We start from the raw sequence: 6,712 nt of genomic DNA, 5'->3' as shown, positions 1-6,712 counted from the left end.
AGGTAATATGCCTACTAATGTCCTGCTTGTAGAAGCCTGTCATACCCTGACCAAAGTCCTTGTATAATTACACTCTAATTAGTTCCTTGGCACTCTGAAAGTGCACAGATTCTGCACTTGGCCCCGTCTTCCAACGCTGCCTTAAAAAAAGATATAAATAAAAAAAAGGAAAAAATCCGGCCGTGTGAAAGAGCTTTCAACCAGATCCTGTGCACAGCCGATTGGCTCGTGTCATTGTTCCTTGTGAAAGACGACTGCTGGCTGAGCTGAAACAACAGGCTTCAGTGTGACAGCCGTGGCTTGGCAGGATGAGCATGCCGAGGGGGAAAAAAAAGCTCTTATACTCTCGCAGGGAATATAGAGAGAAAGTAGACAACACTATCATGACTCCTCAGCAGTGAAATATTGCTCAGGTCCAGCCTCATAAACCGAGATAACAGCTGTCAAGCAAAATACGTTTCTCTCAGAAATGAAAGACTATTTTTAGACAGGTATTTTATTGACTATGGGAAACGTTTGGGAATTATTTGAGCATCCAAGTCCACATTTAGTCCCCATTTGCCCCATAGCCTCCATTTTTCTGGAAAGATGATCCACTAAGATTTTGGAGTGATTGGAGCGGCTCTAATCCCAATAGGTGTTCAATAGGGTTTATAGCTTTATAGATGGAAACCTTCCACTCCAACTCATTGTGAAGCATACTGTATCTTCATGGAACTGGCTTTGTGCACAGGGGCGTTGTCCTGCTGGAACAGGTTTGAATGGGGGAAATATTTTTGTCCATAGAGTGTATATAGAGTGCATTAAAATGGTCATTACGAGTCTGGCAGCTCGAAGCGTGAACTCACTTTGTCCGACAAGGCGATAGAGCAGCTGCGGACGTTTATTTTTTTCCTCCATAGCCTGTCTAGGCTTCGTAAACGGGTGCATTGTCAGGTTTGAACAGGTTCGAGTCTCGGAGTCGAAGTGAAGGGGAAGATTTCGTGCTACCGAAGACATATATATATACAGTGAGGAAAATAAGTATTTGAACACTCTGCTATTTTGCAAGTTCTCCCACTTAGAAATCATGGAGGGGTCTGAAATTGTCATCGTAGGTGCATGTCCACTGTGAGAGACATAATCTAAAAAAAAATATCCAGAAATCACAATGTATGATTTTTAAACTATTTATTTGTATGATACAGCTGCAAATAAGTATTTGAACACCTGTCTATCAGCTAGAATTCTGACCCTCAAAGACCTGTTAGTCTGCCTTTAAAATGTCCACCTCCACTACATTTATTATCCTAAATTAGATGCACCTGTTTGAGGTCGTTAGCTGCATAAAGACACCTGTCCACCCCATACAATCAGTAAGAATCCAACTACTAACATGGCCAAGACCAAAGAGCTGTCCAAAGACACTAGAGACAAAATTGTACACCTCCACAAGGCTGGAAAGGGCTACGGGGAAATTGCCAAGCAGCTTGGTGAAAAAAGGTCCACTGTTGGAGCAATCATTAGAAAATGGAAGAAGCTAAACATGACTGTCAACCCCCCTTCGGACTGGGGCTCCATGCAAGAACTCACCTCGTGGGGTCTCAATGATCCTAAGGAAGGTGAGAAATCAACCCAGAACTACATGGGAGGAGCTGGTCAATGACCTGAAAAGAGCTGGGACCACCGTTTCCAAGGTTACTGTTGGTAATACACTAAGACGTCATGGTTTGAAATCATGCATGGCACGGAAGGTTCCCCTGCTTAAACCAGCACATGTCCAGGCATGTCTTAAGTTTGCCAATGACCATTTGGATGATCCAGAGGAGTCATGGGAGAAAGTCATGTGGTCAGATGAGACCAAAATAGAACTTTTGGGTCATAATTCCACTAAACGTGTTTGGAGGAAGAAGAATGATGAGTACCATCCCAAGAACACCATCCCTACTGTGAAGCATGGGGGTGGTAGCATCATGCTTTGGGGGTGTTTTTCTGCACATGGGACAGGGCGACTGCACTGTATTAAGGAGAGGATGACCGGGGCCATGTATTGCGAGATTTTGGGGAACAACCTCATTCCCTCAGTTAGAGCATTGAAGATGGGTCGAGGCTGGGTCTTCCAACATGACAATGACCCGAAGCACACAGCCAGGATAACCAAGGAGTGGCTCTGTAAGAAGCATATCAAGGTTCTGGCGTGGCCTAGCCAGTCTCCAGACCTAAACTCAATAGAGAATCTTTGGAGGGAGCTCAAACTCCGTGTTTCTCAGTGACAGGCCAGAAATCTGACTGATCTAGAAAAGATCTGTGTGGAGAAGTGGGCCAAAATCCCTCCTGCAGTGTGTGCAAACCTGGTGAAAAACTACAGGAAACGTTTGACCTCTGTAATTGCAAACAAAGGCTCCTGTACCAAATATTAACATTGACTTTCTCAGGTGTTCAAATACTTATTTGCAGCTGTATCATACAAATAAATAGTTTAAAAATCATACATTGTGATTTCTGGATATTTTTTTTTAGATTATGTCTCTCACAGTGGACATGCACCTACGATGATAATTTCAGACCCCTCAATGATTTCTAAGTGGGAGAACTTGCAAAATAGCAGGGTGTTCAAATACTTATTTTCCTCACTGTATATACACACACACTTGTGTCCTAATACTTTTGATCCAAGGCTTACAGGCATTCGTATGCAGGCAATCGTATGCCTTTCTTTATAAACTATGAAGTACGACGCAATATCATTAGAATCAAACAAATCAAATCTGTTCTAGAAACTTCTTCGCCTGAAAAGAGGATCGTCATATCAATGGGTCTCTCATCCTTGACTTCGAGCATCCTGCAGAGGGAGCTGTGGCACCTCGGTAGTTGCGCCACCTCCCTCTCAACTCAGTGTCTATTAGTTTCCCCGTCGGCTCTGACACTTATGGCCAAATGGCTGTACGAGGGGCACAGCGGGGGGCAGCGATGTATATATGAGACAGCTCGCTGGCTAAAATAATGAGAATATGTTAGCCATTAGAAAAGTATATTTCAAATCAAAAACGGAAAACTCCTTAGGGTTTAACTTGTGGCACAAAATGAGCATGGAGAGATGTGCAGTACTGCCTGTGTTAGAGACTGGAAAACAATTCCTGTAATTCCGAACGCACATGCTAAGCACACGCTAAGGTAGTGACGATATGAAACGATTTGTGAACCAGTATGAAGGGAGGAATTAGAATTGTGTGAACGGACGAATGACGGAGGAATACGAGAGCTGAGATCCCTGAATTGTTTTCCAGTCTGTCTTCTTTGTTAGTTGTTTCTCCGCCAGCCAGGCAGATCACAAATTAACTTGCAGCTCTTACCATTTTTTTTTTTATGCCAGAGTTTCATTTCAAACACTTGTCAGATTATAATGCAAATAACCGTCCCGAGATTGGCGTCGTCTAGCCGTTGAAAAAAGTGCAGCGTCCACAATTTGCAAAAACAGGACCATAAATCAAAAAAGGACCCGTCGTATTTAGTTGTCTTCTCCACGGCCGTGTGTTTTGTCACGAGAAATATCAAAAATGCGCTTGATATGTCAACTAATAGCTGAAAAAATAAAAGGATACACGTGACAACGATCCAGATTTAAAAGAGGAGAACAGGTTGGTATTTGTTACTGATAATGTTCGAAAATAAAGAGAGGGATCAGGAGGTTTCACATCAACGACCATGAAATCACAGAGTAAGACATGGATCATGGATGGATGGATTTAGACTGTACCTAATGTTAACAGTCTGCATTTGATCATCACTGTTCCTTCCTTATGCATAGTATCTGTGTAAAGCTGCTTTGAGACAATGTCCATTGTTAAAAGTGCTAAAAACGAATAAAAACCAATTCAATAGAATGAAATTGTCCTGAAAAACAAACCACAAGGGTTCCATTTAGACAACATGGGTCTCCTTCTGTGCAAACAAGACAGACTTTTACTTTTTGAGTTGAATTACCATCAGAGACGTCATTTGAGGCCTTGTATCTTTTAAGAGCTTTATTTTAGCTGCAATAACTGGTTTTAAGGTTGCCAAGTAATAAAATACTCACACTTAGGACGTTAGTATTATTTATTCCAAATGTTTTTTATTAACGCCAACACTTTAATTTACAACCTAGTCTGTAATAATTTAATAAGTTTTTCCAAACACTATCCACTACGCTAATTACTTTTTTTTTTGGAACTTTGTTCTTAATTTATTGTTGTTCTGTAGTACATTTCTCAAGTTGAATATCTTTCAGTTGTCAGTAATGGCATCGGAACTACTGCGTGTTACAAGACAGCGTTTATTAAATGAATAATCGTTAAAAAAAAAAAGCTAGTTTTAAGTGAATTCGACTAAATCGACTTCTTTTAGTGTTTTGAATGATCTTGCAACGCATTTATTTCTTATATTTAGACGGTTATTTTCGGCAGTGGATCAACAGGTAAAGGAACAACGATTGATATAAGATATAACAAATAGGGCAGGTATCAGACACACGTACATCGAGAAGCGTGCGACATTGTAACTGTTAGATCTGTTGTGATAAAAAATAGCACTTATCCGCTATTTCATCATGTTTAACGCTAGCGAAACTAACGTCCATTGATCCATGAAGCTCTCACGCAATTATTTTTCCAATAAGTGTCGGATTTGATGCTCAAATTGCTGCCTAATGTGGAACCAGATAAAGTGTGTGTTTATATATATATAATATATATATATACAGCTCCCAAGCAGGGTGTGAAGAAAAATATCATTCTGAAAGTCCTCTAGACTTGTGGAATGAGTATTAACCGACATTTCATCATACTTTCCCCCGACCCGTCCTTGGACCTCTTGCGAGTGGTCAACAGTTTCCATGAGCTGGAGAACTCCAGCTTTTTTAGCAAACAGGTTGGCACATTAGCTGTTAGTTGCCATCTTCTCTCGCTGTGGGTGTTAGAAGGGCAGGTGAAGGTGGCAGGAAGGATTATAGGAACCCGTTTTAGCAGCCCCACCGTGGCCTATAAAGAGGAGTTAATGGCCTGAGGTGGAGTGGGAGGTCTCCCGTGCAGGCGAGGCCATGAAAAGCAATGACTTTTATAACACGCTGACCCTGCAGCCTTTAGCCCTCGGTATTGCGCTTTCTTTCTTCTTGAAAGGACTTTCTTCAGGATGTATAGTTAATGTACCACTGTTAATGAAGCCTCCATGCTTCAGTTGGTCGCAGGATGGGGAGGCAGCTCCAACGGAAAAGGATTCTCGTTACCCTATAAAACCTGGTTGGCATAGTGTTCTGTAGGTAGGGTATTAAAAAGATGGCCACTGCTAATGCAATTTGTGCTTTAATCTCAGCTTTAGATGTCCTATAAGCCTCTTTCATTGGAACGATTGCTGGGAATAGAAATGAACGTGACAGACAGAACTTTTCAGCGTTAAATTTACAGCTTTATTTTCATCAGTACAACTTATTTAGTGAACAAGATTTTGCTGTATAGCGTCGTCTACGAGCTACGGTAAAATGGGTCAGAAATAGACGAGACATCTGGCTTCTGAGAATATGCTCGACTTGACCATGTAATCAAAGCTACTCAGTCACGCTGAATTAAGCTACATGGAGAATGGCATGTTTGAGTGTTCACACCAAGTCTGATGAACAACTGGTTCGTATGACTTTATTATTTATGCCATCATTTCAATGGTTAGCGTCGCGATTTAATGAGATGGTTGAAATTTTCTGTCTGGTCATAGTTCAAAAATAAAAAAAAAAGATCATCTCATGCACCAGAGGCTATTAATGACCTTAGGCTGTAAAGCTCTTGGTCTAATTGCGCTAAAATGCTACACAACCCCGGGGCTTAATTAACTTCCAAGTACTTTACCCAAAAATCGGTAACTTCTCAAATAAAAGTCTGGAAGCTACCAGCTCCTCGGTGGCTCTCATCGTCGTCTGCCACATTAGCATTAGCAACCGAAGAAACCCTTGACGTTAAACGGGAGGCGTTGACCTTTAAAGACTGAATCCTAAATGATGCGTATTGAGATGTGAAACAGAACAAATGCCTGTCTAAACTAGCCAGGAAGCTAAGCCAAATGCTACGTATTTCATTTCTATCATTTCTTCTCAAGCTTTGTCCTCCTTCAAATCAAACTCCTTTTGCGAATCTCACAGTGGATGTATGAATTGTTGCTGTGTAAATAAAATCGGAGAACTTTGTGTTGAAACACGCGCAATCATAAATCCTGAGGAAAAACGAGTTTGTAAATATACGGAACCGGGCTTTCCATTAAACCTGAATGTAATAGAACACCTTTCTTGCAGAGTAACACTTCCCTGATATCATCTTCACATAAATGGTGATATTTCACCACAGAGTGGAGGTCAGAGGGGTGACTTGGGCAAATTTGGGCACCTTCTAGTCCAACACCTTGTGAATCAAGCCCGGGTTAAATAATCATCAAAACATCATTACAAAAAATTGCTTGGAATCAGTTAAAATGTTGGACTTTGGACACAGTCGAAAGGTCATGAGTCCCAGCATCACCATGCTACCAGTGATGGGCCCCTGAGCAAGGCCCTTAACCCTTAACTGCTCAGAGCATCAATGAGATCATTACAATGTTTGTCTACATAATGGTATTGCATATACTTTTTATAAACAATAGTTTGGGACATTTTCAGCCATATGTCATTACCACAAAGATGTACACTATATTGGCAAAAGTTTGTGGACACCTG

Source organism: Silurus aristotelis (assembly GCF_946808225.1).
Source record: "Silurus aristotelis genome assembly, chromosome: 3".
In the NCBI taxonomy this organism is placed as follows: domain Eukaryota; kingdom Metazoa; phylum Chordata; class Actinopteri; order Siluriformes; family Siluridae; genus Silurus; species Silurus aristotelis.
This window is presented reverse-complemented; position numbering follows the sequence as displayed.